A 14,431-nucleotide genomic window follows, 5' to 3' on the forward strand; every position below is an offset into this window, starting at 1 on the left:
CACATGTCGCTGCACCAACAGATAGTTCACAATGCATACAAGTGATACATAGTCAAGGCAAATTCTGCAAGCAGTTCAGTGATAGCTATTTCAGAAGCTGTAGTATGGTTTTATCTTTGTCTTCCATGCCCTAACCACATCTACAGCCATTTATGAGTATATGGCAGGATCATATCCAACTTGGTGCTGCTGACCCTCATAAGGTCCCTTTCCTAACAACATATCTAGATTTCTCTTAGGATAACTGGATGTTGCATTTTGCCTAGCCGTCTCTGTGCAAAATTCCTCATTGGCAACCTTCCATAACAGATATTGTCCTCCATTTAGCACAGCTTTACACATACTAGTCCAATCTGCTGGCGTCATGTTCAAGTTGGTGATGGATTCGACCATGAGGATCATAGGTTGTTACAGCTTCTTTTAGCTGCTTCACTGTTTTGAAAGCTAAAGCATGGTGACTTCACTGCCCTCCTGCCTGCTCAAATACAGGGCATGCTAATCTTTGAGGTCCGGTCTCAGGATCCCATCTATCAACTCCGGGGGTTGGGGGCCTCCCAGCATATGGAGGTGGAGCTATTGGTTGGACACTTATGCCCTCTGGTGATAGAAAGTTGTTAGTAGCAGTCTCCGGTTGTAACTTTTCCCCTGATGGCTTTTTCTGCTCTAAACTTTCTTCCCCTTTCTGACTATCTTGAGAGGCCTCCTCTTTTTCTTGATCGAAAATGTCTTTTCCTTGACTAAGCAAACAATATTGTACCAACGTCCATAACAGTAATGTGCCAAATGGCAGAGTTCCTGGGCTTTCCTTTTCTATCCTTTTTAAATCTTCAATGTATACCCTAATTTTTCTTGATATTACTGGGGTGTCTTCTTCCTTTAACAATCTACTTAACATTTTTTCAGTTTGTTTTTTACTAATTTTTAATTCCATATTTCTGTGACAAAGATACCCCTCACTAAGATGATGCAAAACAAAATCGAGACAAAATGAAACAAAAATAAAACAAAAATTCATTATATCAGCCTTTCTATCCTCCTGAAATATCCATCCGTCCTTTATCCCTATCTGTTCCTCAGACGCAAATAGTTTTTCCTCAGATGTTAGCGGTTTTTCTTCCATCTCACCTATCTCCAGGGACAGGCAACTTAAAACAAAAGCAAAACAAAATGAAAGAAGAATCTTAAAATGGCTACCCATCCTCTTGCCCTGCCCTCAGGGCGATATTGTTTATACTTGATTTTGTTGATACTTGGCATAATAGATAAGGATACCAGTTGCACTTGGGTCTCCAAATTTCATTCTTCTATGCTGAAGCGTTTGTTTGCAAGAAAACGTTGAATTTTAGGTCATTTCATTTTCCCATTTATGGATACATGCATGTGGAACTTTAAATCAAACACGGTTTGTGCTAGCTGCTTGAAACTTCAGTCACTCAATTAGTTCCCAGAGCACTCTATATGGTTTTTTCCCTGTTGATGTAGCCCTAAGCAGAGGCAAGGGAAATACACTTTCATTTGAAAGTGCTTGCAGATCTTCCACAGAACTCCGAGTATAGTGGAAAGTCAGCAAACATTTTTTCACCTGATCTCATTGATAGTTGTCAGGAGAGATGAGTATACCAGTTGCAACTGGCTGCCAAAATATCATTCTTCTATATTGAAGCATTCGGTCGCAGGAACATTTTGAATTTTGAGGTTTCACATTGTTTTGTCCTATATGGATACATGTATTCGGAACTTTAAATCAATCTCGGTTTGTGCTAGCTGCTTGAATCTTGACTTACTAAATTAGATGACAGAGCATTCTCTATGCTTTGTTCCCTGTTGAATTAGCCCTAAGCAGAGGAATTGAAAATACCCTTTCATTTCAAAGCGTTTGCAGAGCTTCCACAGAACTCCGAATTTACTGGAAAATCAGAAAATACTTTTTCAGCCAAACTTGTTGATATTTGTCAGGAAAGATGAGTATACCAGTTGAACTTGGCTGCCCAAATTTTGTTCTTCTAGATTGAAGCGTTTGTTTGCATAAACTCATGGAATTTTTAGGTTTTACTTCGTTTTCCCCTATAGGGATGCATGCATTTGGAACTCTAAATCAAACGCGGATTATGGTAGCTGCTTGAAACTTGACTCACTCAATTAGTTCTAAGTGTGCCCTCTATGCTTTGTTCCCTGTTCATGTGGCCCTATGTACAGGTAAGCAAAATAGACTTTAATTGGAAAGCATTTGCCAAGCTTCCATAGAACTCGAAGTTTACTGGAATTTCAGCAAATATTGTTTCATGCGATCTTGTTGATTCTTGGCAGGAATGATGAGTATACCAATTGCACTTGGCTGAGCAAAGTTTATTCTTCTAGGTTAAAGCATTTGTTGTTAGGAGCACTTTGAATTTTTAGGTTTCACTTCATTTACTCCTGTAAGGATACATGCATTTGAAACTATAACTCAAACATGGTTTGTGCTAGCTGCTTGAAACTATACTAATAAATTAGTACTCAGTACACTCTCTATGCTTTTTTCCCTGTTGAAGTAGCCCTAAGAGGAGACAAAAAAATACAATTTTATTTGAAAGCATTTGCAGAGCTTCCAGAGAACTACGAGTTGACTGGAATCTCAGCAAATATTTTTTCACCTGATCTTGTTGATACTTTGCAGGAAAGATGAATTTACCAGTTGCACATGGCTGCCCAAATTTAGTTCTTCTAGGATGAAGTGTTCATTTGAAGGAACACTTTGAATTTTGAGGTTTCAATACGTTTTCCCCTATAGAGATACATGCATTTGGAACTCTGAATCACGCATGGTTTGTGCTAGCTGCTTGAAACTTGACTATTCAATTAGTTCTCAGTGCGCACTCTATGCTTTGTTCCCTTTTTGTAGCCGTAAGCAGAGGCAAGGAATATACACATTCATTTGAAAGCCTTTGCAGAGCTTCCAAAGAAATTCAGTTCACTGGAATCTCAGGAAGTATTTTTTCTCACAATCTTGTTGATATGTGGCAGGAAAGATGAGTATATGAATTACAATTCACTACATAAAAATTGTTCTTCTAGGTTGAGCTTTCATTTGCAGGAAAACTTTGGATTTCAATGTTTCATTTCATTTTCACTCAAAGGGATAGATGCATTTAGAACTCTAAATCAAACACGGTAGGTGCTAGCTGATTGAAACTCGACTACTCAATTAATTCTCAGTGCACTCTCTATGCTTTATGTCCTGTTGAAGGAGACCTAAGCAGAGGTAAGGAAAATACTCTTTAATTGGGAAGTGTTTGTAGAGTTTCAAAGAACTTCTTATTGACTGGAATGTCAGCAAACACTTCTTCACCTATCTTGTTGATACTTGGCAGGAAAGATGAGTATACCAGTTGCATTTGGCTGCCTAAATTTCATTCTTCTAGGTTGAAGCGTGCATTTGCAGGAACACTTTGCATTAGGTTTCACTTCATTTTCCACTATAGGTATGCATGCATTTGGAACTCTAAATCAAACATGGTTTTTCTAGCTGTTTGAACCTTGACTCACTCAATTATTTCTAAGTGTGATCTCTATGCTTTTTTCTCTGGTGAAGTAGCCATAAGCCGAGGCACAAAACAAAACAAACAAAAAGATACCCTTTCATTTGAAAGCATTTGCGGAGCTTCCACAGCACTCCAAGTTTACTGGAATCTCAGCAAATATTTTTTCAACTGATCTTGTTGATTCTAGGCAGGAATGATGAGTGTACTAGTTGCACTTAGCTGCCAAAATTTCATTCTTCTAGGTTGAAGCATCCGTTTGCAGGAGCACTTTGAATTTTGAGGTTTCACTTCGTTTTTCCCAACAGGGATACATGAATTTGGAACTCTAAATCTATCATGGTTTGTGCAAACTTCTTGAAATTTCACTACTCAATTAGTTCTCAGTGCACTATCTATGTTTGTTCTCTGTTGAAGTAGCCCTAAGCAGAGGCAAGAAAAATACCCTTTCATTTGAAAGCATTTGCAGAGCTTCCACAGAACTTCGAGTTTACTGGAATCTCATCAAACTACTTTTTCACCCGAAATTGTTGATACTTGTCAGGACAGATGAGTATACCATTTTTACTTGGCTGCTGAAATTTAGTTCTTATAGGTTGAATTGTTCGTTTGCAGGAATATATTGAATTTTTAGGTTTCATTCATTTTTCCCCTGTAGAGATGCATGCATTTGGAATTCAAAATCAAACACGGATTTTACAAGCTGCTTGAAACTGGACTCACTCAATTAGTTCTCAGTGTACTCTCTATGCTTTGTTCTCTATTGAAGTAGCCCTAAGCAGAGGCAAGGAAAATACACTTTTATTGGAAAGTGTTGCAGAGCTTACAAAAAACACCAAGTTTACTTGAATCTCAACAAATATTTTTCACCCAATCTTGTTGATAAATGGCAGAATAGATGAGTATATCAGTTGCACTTGGCAGCCCAAATTTTGTTCTTCTAAGCAGAAGCGTTCGTTTTAAGGAAAACATTAATTTTAGGTGTCACTTCATTTTCCCCTATAATGATACATGCATTTGGAACTCTACATCAAACACGGTTTGTGCTAGATGCTTGAAACTTGACTCTCTCAATTAGTTGTCAGTGTGCTCTATATGCTGTGTTCCCTGTTGAAGTAGCCATAAGAAGAGGAAAAGAATATACACTTTCATTTGAAAGGGTTTGCAGAGTTTCCACAGAACTCCAAGTTGACAGGCATCTCAGCAAATATTTTTTCACCTAATCTTGTTGATTTTTGGCAAGAAACCAGTTGCATTTGGCTGCCCTAATTTCGTTCTTCTAAGTTGAAGCATTCATTTGTAGGAACAATTTTTGAAGTTTCACTTTGTTTTCCCCTATAGAAATACATGCATTTGGAACACTAAATCACACATGATTTGTGTTCGCTCCTTGAAACTTGACTACTCAATTAGTTCTCAGTGCACACTCTATGCTTTGTTCCTTGTTGAAGTAGCCATAAGCAGAGGCAAGGAATATAAACTTTCATTTGAAAGTGTTTGCAGAAATTCCAAAGAACTCCGAGTTTAATTGAATCTCAGCAAATCTTTTTTCATGTGATCTTGTTGATACGTGGCAGGAAAGATGAATATACCAGTTGCAATTAGTCACCCAAAAATCGTTCTTTTATGTTGAAGCATTCATTTGCAGGAACACTTTGGATTTTGAGGTTTCACTTCATTTTCACCTACAGAAATAGATGCATTTGGAACTCTAAATCAAACATGGTTTGTGCTACCTGTTTGAGACTTCACTACTCAATGAGTTCTCAGTGCACTCTCTATGCTTTTTCCCTGTTGAAGTAGCTCTAAGCAGAGCCAAGAAAAATACCCTTTCATTTGAAAGGGTTTTCAGAGCTTCCACAGAGCTCTGGATTCAGTGGAATCTCACCAAATACTTTTTCACCCGAAGTTGTTGATACCTCTAAGAAGGATAGGTATACCAGTTCCACTTGGCTGCCCCAATTTTGTTCTTCTAGGTTGAAGGTTCGCTTGCAGGAACACTTTTAATTTATGTCTCCCTTCATTTTCCCCTGTAGGGATACATACATTTGGAACACTTAATCAAACACAGTTTGTGCTAGCTGCTTGAAACTTCAGTACTAAATTAGTACTCAGTGTGCTCTCTAAGTTTGTTCCCTGTTGAAATAGCCCTATGCAGAGGCAAGGAAAATACCCTTTCATTTGAAGCGTTTGCAGAGTTTCCACAGAACTCTGAGTTTACTAGAATCTCAGAAAATACTTTTCACCCGAACATGTTTATACTTGTCAAGAAAGATGAGTATACCAGTTGCATTTGGCTGCCCAAATTTCGTTCTTCTAGGTTATAGAGTTCATTTGCAGGAACACATTGAATTTTTAGGTTTCACTTTGTTTTCCTCTATAGAGATGCATGCATTTGGAACTCTAAATCAAACATGGTTTGTACTTGCTGCTTGAAACTTGACTCACTCAATTAGATCTCAGTGTGATCTCTGTGTTTTTCCCTGTTAAACTAGCCCTAAGCAGAGGCAAAGAAAATACACTTTAATTTGAAAGCATTTGCTGAGCTTCCAAAGAACTCCGAGTTTACTGGAATCTCAGCAAATATTTTTTTCACATGATCTTGTTGATACTTGGCAGGTAGATGAGTATGCCAGTTGCATTTCGCTGTGCAAATTTCTTTCTTCTAGGTTGAAGCTTTTGTTTGCAGGAAAACTTTGAATTTAGAGGTTTCACTTCATTTTCTTCTTTAGGGATTCATGCTTTTGAAATTCAAAATGAAACACGGTTTTTTCTAGCTGCTTGAAACCTCAGTACACAATTACTTCTTAATGCACTCTCTATGCTTTATTCCCTGTTGAATTAGCCCTAAGCAGAGGGAAGGAAAATATACTTTAATTTGAATGTGTTTGCAGAGCTTCCAGAGAACTCCGAGTTGACTGGAATATTAGCAAATATTTTTTCACTCGATCCTGTTGACACTTGGCAGGAAAGATGAGTATACCAGTTGCTCATTGCTGTCCAAATTTCTTTCATCTAGGATGAAGCATTCGTTTTCCGTAAAACTTTGAATTTTCAGGTTTCATTTTGTTTTCCACTATAGGGATACACGCTTTGGGAACTCTAAATCACTCAGTTTTTGATCCCTTCTTGAAACTTGACTCACTCAATTAGTTCTCATTGCTCTCTCTATGCTTTGTTCACTGTTTAAGTAGCCCTAAGATGAGGCAAGGAAAATACCCTTTCATTTGAAAGCCTTTAAAGTGTTTCAACAGAACTCCGAGTTAACGGGAATCTCAGCAAATATTTTTTTCACATGATCTTGTTGATACTTGGCAAAAAAGATTACTGCACCAGTTGCACTTGGCTGTCCAAATTTCCTTCGTCTAGGTTGAAGGATTATTTTGAAGGAACACCTTGAATTTTGAAGCTTCACTTCGTTTTCTCCTATAGAAATGCATGCATTTTGAACTCTAAATCAAACAAGGTTTGTGTTAGCCGCTTGAAACTTGACTCACTCAATTTGTTGTCAGTGTGATCTCTATGCTGTAATCCCTGTTCAAGTGCCCTAAGAAGAGGCAAGGAAAATACACTTCATTTGAAATCTTTTGCAGAGCTTCCACAAAACTCCGAATTTACTGGAATGTTGGCAAATATGTTTTAACACGATCTTGTTGATACTTGGCAGGAAAGATGAGTATACCAGTTTCACTAGGCTGCCCAAATTTCATTCTTCTAGGTTGAAGTGTTCATTTTCAGGAACATTTTGAATATTTAGGTTTCACTTCATTTTCCCCCATAGGGATACATGCATTTGGACCTCTAAATCAAACATGGTTTTGCAAGCTTCTTGAAACTTGACTCACTAAATTAGTTATCAGTCTATTCTCTATGCTTTATTCCCTGTTGACATAGCCTTAAGAAGAGGCAAGGTAAATGCACTTTCATTTGAAAGCCTTTGCAGAGCTTCCACAGCAATCCGAGATTATGGAATATCAGCCAATATATTTTTTACCTGAACTTGTTTATACTTGGCAAAAAAGATGAGTATACATGTTGCACTTGGTTGGCCAAATTTTGTTCTTCTAGTTTGAAGGGTTCGTTTGCAGGTAAACTTTGAATTTTAAGTTTCACTTCATTTTCCCCTATAAGGATACATACATTTGGATCTCTAAACCAAACCAGTTTGTGCTAGCTGCATGAAACTTCAGTACTCAATTAGTTATCAATGTACTCTCTATGCTTTGTTCCCTGTTGAAATAGCCCTAATCAGAGACAAGGAACATACACTTTCATTTGAAAATGTTTGCAGAGCTTCCACAAAACTCCACGTTTAGTGGAATCTCAACAAATTCTTTAAACCCCATCTTGTTGATACACGTCAGGAAATATGATTATACCACTTGCACATGACTGCACAAATTTCATTCTTTTCTGTTGAAGCGTTCATTAGCAGGAACACTTTGAATTTTTAGGTTTCACTTCCTTTTCCTCCATGGGAATTCATGAATTTGGAACTCTATATCAAACATGGTTTGTGCTAGCTGCTTGAAACTTGACTCACTGAATTAGGTCTCTGTGGGCATTCTATGCTTTGTTCCCTTTTGAAATAGCCCTAAGCAGAGGCAAGGAAAATACACTTTCATTTGAAAACAGTTGTAGAGCTTCCACAGAAGGAGTTTACTGGAATTTCAGCAAATATTTTTCATCTGATCTTGTTGATAATTGGTAGGAAAGATGAGTGTACAAGTTGCACTTAGCTATCCAAATTTCGTTCTTCTAGGTTGACAGATTCTTTTACAGGAACACTTTGAAATTTGAGGTTTCACTTCATTTTCCTGTATAGGGATACATGCATTTGGAACTCTAAATCAAACTCGGTTTGTGCTACCTGCTTGAAAGTTGATGCACTCAATTAATTTTCGATATGCTCTCTATGCTTTGTTCCCTGTTGAAGTAGGCCTGAGCCAAGGTAAGGAAAATAATCTTTCATTTGAAAACTGTTTGTAGAGCTCCACAAAATTCCAAGGTTACTGAAATCTCAGAAAATATTTTTTCACCAGATATTGTTGATATTTGGCAGGAAAGAGGAGTATACCAGTTGCAATTGGCTGCCCAAATTACATTCTTATAGGTTGAAGAGTTCGTTTGCAGGAAAACTATGAGTCTTGAGATTTTACCTCATTTTCCCCTATAGGGATACATGCATTTTGAAATCTAAATCAAACACAGTTTTTGCAAGCTGCTTGAAAATTGACTCACTCAATTAGTTCCTAGTGAACTCACTATTCTTTGTTCCCTGTTGAAGTAGCCCTATGAAGAGGCATGAAAAATACCCTTTCATTTGAAAGCGTTTGCAGAGCTTCCACAGAAATCCGAGTTTATTGGAATCCCAGAAAATATATTTTTTCACACGATCTTGTTGATACTTGGCAGGAAGATGAGTATACCAGTTGCACTTCTATGCACAAATTTCATTCTTCTATTTAGAAATGTTCGTTTGCAGGAACACTTTCAATTTTTAGGTTTCAATTTGTTTTCCCCTGTAGGGATACATGCATTTTGAACTCTAAATCAAACACGGTTTTTGTTAGCTACTTGAAACTTGACTCATTCAATTAGTATTCAGTGTGCTCTCTATTCTTTGTTCCTTGTTAAAGTAGCCCTAAGCAGAAGCAAGAAAAATACACTTTCATTTGAAAGGTTTTGCAGAGCTTACACAGAACTCCGAGTTCACTGGATTCTCAGCAAATATATTTTCTCCCAATGTAGTTCATACTTGGCAAGAAAGATGAGTATACCTGTTGCACTTGGCTGCCCAAAATTCGTTCTTCTCGGTTGAAGCATTCATTTGCAGGAACTCTTTGAATTTTGAGGTTTGACTTCATTTTCCCCTTTAGGGATGCATGCATTTGCAACACTAAATCAAACACGGTTTGTGCTATCTGCTTAAAACTTGATTCACTCAATTAGCTCGCAGTACACTATCAATTCTTTGTTCCCTATCAACGTAGCCCTAAGTAGAGGCAAGGAAAATATCCTTTCATATGAAATTGTTTGTAGAGATTCCACAGAACTCCGAGTTTATTGGAATCGCAGCAAATATTTTTTCACCCGATCTTGTTGTTACTTGGCAGGAAAGATGAGTGTACCAGTTGCTCTTTGCAGCCCAAATTTCGTTGCTTTATGTTGAAGCATTCATTTTCAGGAACACTTTGAATTTTTAGATTACACTTCATTTTCCCCTGTAGGGATACTTGCATTTGGAACTCTAAATTAATCAAGGTTTTTGATAGCTGCTTAAAACTTGACTCATTAATTAGTTCTCAGTGTGCTCTGTATGCTTTGTTCCCTGTTGAAGTAACCCTAAGCAGAGACAAGGAAAATAAACTTTCATTTGAAAGCATTTCCAATGCTACCACAGAACTCCGAGTTTACTGAAATCTCAGAAATACTCTTTTTACCCGATCTTGTTGATACTTGGCAGGAGAGATGGGTATACCAGTTACACTTGGCTCCCCAAGTTTTTAGATTGAATTGTTTGTTTGCAAGAATGCTTTGAATTTTTAGCTTTCACTTCGTTTCCCCTATAGGGATACAGGCATTTGGAACTCTAAATCAAACACAGTTTGTGCTAGTTGCTTGAAACTTGACTCACTCAATTAGTTCTCAGTACACTCTCTATGATTTGTTGTCTATTGAAGTAGTTCTAAGCAGAGGCAAAAAAAAATACACTTTCGTTTGAAAGTGTTTGCAGAGTTTCCACAGAATTTCGAGTTAACTTGAATCTCAGCAATTTTTTTTTCACTCGACCTTGTTGATACTTGGCAAAAAAGATGAGTAAACCTGTTGCACTTTGCTGCCCACATTTCATTATTCTAGTTTGAAGAATTTCTTATCAAGAACAATTTAAATTTTGAGGTTTCACTTTTTTTCGCCAATAGGGATACATGTATTTGGAACTCTAAATAAAACATGGTTTGTTCTATCTGCTTCAATGTAGACTCACTCAATTAGTTCTAAATGTGCTATTTATGCTTTGTTCCCTGTTGAAGTAGCCCTATGCAGAGGTAAAGAAAATACACTTTCATTTGAAAGCATTTGCAGAGGTTCCACAGAACTCCGAGGTAACTAGAATCTCAGCAAATATTTTTCACCCGATCTTGTTGATACTTGGCAGGAAAGATGAGTATTTCAGTTGCACTTGGTTATCCAAATTTTGTTCTTCTAGGTTGAAGCATTCCTTTGCAGGAACACTTTGAATTTTGAGGTTTCTCTTCAATTTCCCCTATAAGGGTACATACATTTGGAACTCTAAATCAAACATGGATTGGGCTAGCTTCTTGAAACTTGAGTCACTCAATTAGATTTCAGTGTGCTCTCTATGCTTTATTCCCCATTGAAGTAGCTCTAAGAAGAGGAAAGAAAAATATACTTTCATTTGAATGTGTTTGCAGAGATTCCACAGAACTCCGAGTTTACTGGAATCTCAGCAAATATTTATTCACCCAACCTTGTTAATACTTGACAGGAAAGATGAGTATTCCAGTGTACTTGGCTACCCAAATTTCACTCTTCTGGTTTGAAACGTTCATGTGCAGGAACACTTTGATTTTTTAGGTTTGTCTTCATTTTCCCCTGTAGGTATACATGCATTTGGAAATCTAATTAAACATGGTTTGAGCTAGCTGCATTATACTTGACTCACTCAATTAGTTCTCAGTGCGCTCTCTATGTTTGGTTCCCTGTTTAAGTAGCCCTAACCAGAGGCAAGAAAAATACACTTTCATTTGAAAGCGTATTCAGAGCTTCTACAGGACTCCAGTTTACATGACGCTCAGGAGATATTTTTTTCACCTGATCTTCTTGATATTGGCAGGCAAGATGAGTATACCAGTTTCTCTTGGCTGCACAAATTTCATTTTTCTATGTGGAAGCGTTCGTTTGCATGAACACTTAGAAATTTGAGGTTTCACTTTGTTCTCCCCTATAGGTATCCATGCATTTGGAACTCTAAACCAAACATGGTTTGCTCTAGCTGCTTGAAACTTTACTCACTTAATTAGTTCTCAGTGCACTCTCTACTGTTTGATGCCTGTTGAAGTAGCCCTAAGTAGAGGAAAGTAAAATACAGTTTCATTTGAAAGATTTTGCAGAGCTTCCACAGAACTCCGAGTTTACTGGAATCTCAGCAAATGTTTTTTCACACGATCTTGTTGATACTTGGCAGGAAAGATCAGTATATCAGTTGCACTTAGATACCCAAATTTCATTCTTATAGATTGAAGCGTTTGTTAGCAAATAATTTTTGTAATTTTAGGTTTCACTTCCTTTTCCACTACAGGAATGCATGCATTTGGAATGCTAAATCAAACACGGTTTGTGGTAGCAGCATAAAACTTGAAAGACTAAATTAGTTCTCAGTGCACTCTCTAGGCTTTGTTCCCTGTTGAAGTAGCCATAAGTAGAGGCAAGGAAAATACACTTTCATTTGAAAGTGTATGCAGAGCTTCCACAGAACTCCAGTTTACAGAAATCGCAGTAAATATTTTTTCACCTGATCTTGTTGATATATGGCAGGAAAGATGTTTATACCATTTGCACTTGGCTTCCAAATTCTGTTCTTTTAGGATGAAGCATTCATTTGTAGGAACACTTTGAATTTTGAGGTTTCACTACATTTTCCCCTATAGGGATACATGCATTTGGAAATCGAAGTCAAACATGGTTTGTGCTAGCTTCTTGAAACTTTACTCACTCAATTAGTTCTCTGTGTGCACTTTGTTCTTTCTTACCTGTTGAAGAAGCTCTAAGCAGATGCAAGGAAAATTCACTTTCATTTGAAACCGTTTGCAGTGCTTCCTCACATGCTGAGTTTACTGGAATCGCCACAAACAGTTTTTCTCCCGATCTTATTGATACTTGGCAGTAAAGATGAGTATATCAATTACACTTCACTGAGCAAATTTCTTGCTTTTAGGTTGAAGCATATGTTTGCAGGAAGACTTTGAATTTTGAGGTTTCACTTTGTTTTCCCCTATAGGGATACATGCATTTGGAACTCTAAATCAAACACGGTTTTTGCTACCTGCTTGAAAGTTGGCTCACTCAATATGTCGTTATGCACTCTCTATGCTTTCTTTCATGTTGAAGTAGCTCTAAGCAGAGGCAAGGAAAATACACTTTCATTTGAAAGCGTTTGCAGAGCTTCCACAGAAATCCGAGGTTACTGGAATCTCAGCCAATATTTTTCACCCGATCTTGTCAATAATTGGCAGGAATCATGAGTATACCAGTTGCACATGACTGCCCAAATTTCATTCTTCTAATTTTAAGTATTTCTTGCAAAAACACTTTGAATTTTTAGGTTTCACTTCCTTTTCCCTTATAGGTATAAATGCATTTGGAACACTAAATCAAACACGTTTTTTGCTAGTGGCTTTAAACCTGACTCACTTAATTAATTCTTTTGCACACAATAAGCTTTCTTCCCTGTTGAAGTAGCTCTAAGCAGAGGCAAGGAAAATGCACTTTCAATTGAAAGTGTTTGCAGTGCTTCCACAGAACTCTAAGTTAAATGGAATCTCAGCAAATATTTATTCACCCGACATTGTTGATACTTGGCAGGAAATATGAATATATCAGCTGCACTTAGCTGCCCAAATTTGGTTCTTCTAGGTTGAAGCATTCGTTTTCAGAAAGACTTTGTATTTTGAGGTATCACTTCATTTTCCCCTATTGGAATACATGAAGTTGAAACTCTGAACCAAACACAGTTTGTGCTACCTGCTTGAAACATGACTCACTCATTTAGGTAGCCCTAACCAGAGGCAAGGAAAATACACTTTCTTTTGAATGTGTATTCAGAGCTTCCACAGGACTCCAGTTTACATGATGCTCAGGAGATATTTTTTTCACCTGATCTTCTTGATATTGGCAGGCAAGATGAGTATACCAGTTTCACTTGGCTCCCCAAATTTTGTTCTTCTAGGTTGAAGCATTCGTTTGCAGGAACACTTAGAAATTTGAGGTTTCACTTTGTTCTCCCCTATAGGGATACATGCATTTGGAACTCTAAACCAAACATGGTACGCTCTAGCTGCTTGAAACTTTACTCACATAATTAGTTCTAAGTGCACTCTCTATTCTTTGGTGCCTGATGAAGTAGCCCTAAGTAGAGGTAAGTAAAATACAGTTTCATTTGAAAGCTTTTGCAGAGCTTCCACAGAAACCCGAGTTTACTGGAATCTCAGCAAATATTTTTTTTCACAGGATCATGTTGATACTTGGCAGGAAAGATCAGTATACCAGTTGCACTTAGCTACCCAAATTTCGTTCTTATAGGTTGAAGCGTTTGTTAGCAAGAAAATTTTGTAATTTTAGGTTTCACTTCCTTTTCCCCTATAGGAATACATGCATTTGGAACTCTAAATCAAACACGGTTTGGGCTAGCTGCTTGAATCTTGAAAGACTAAATTAGTTCTCAGTGTGCTCTTGAGGCTTTGTTTCCTGTTGAAGCAGCCATAAGCAGAGGCAAGGAAAATATACTTTCATTTGAGAGCATATGGAGAGCTTCCACAGAGCTACTGTTTACCAAAATCTCAGTGCCGCAGTCTGTCTGGGCACAAATCACGAGCCACTCAAGCAGGAACAAACTTTATTTCCAAACTCCCATGAACGCCACCTACTTGGCTTTCTCCGGGACACACCACACAACAACTGATACTCCCTCCACCGGAACTTCATCCACCAACGCGAACTCTCCAGGAATCCCCGCGAGAGCTCAACCGGAACTCAACTGGAATTCCGCGAGAAATCAAAAGTACTGGCAAAATGCTAGGAGCCATCCCAACTCAGCTGTGGCTCTCAACATCTCCCCCTTCTGTTTAATTAAACAACAAGCAATGTGGATTAGGGACCAGGCCTGTTTTAGG

Source organism: Marmota flaviventris, chromosome 18 (genome assembly GCF_047511675.1).
Source record: "Marmota flaviventris isolate mMarFla1 chromosome 18, mMarFla1.hap1, whole genome shotgun sequence".
Taxonomy (NCBI): Eukaryota; Metazoa; Chordata; class Mammalia; order Rodentia; family Sciuridae; genus Marmota; species Marmota flaviventris.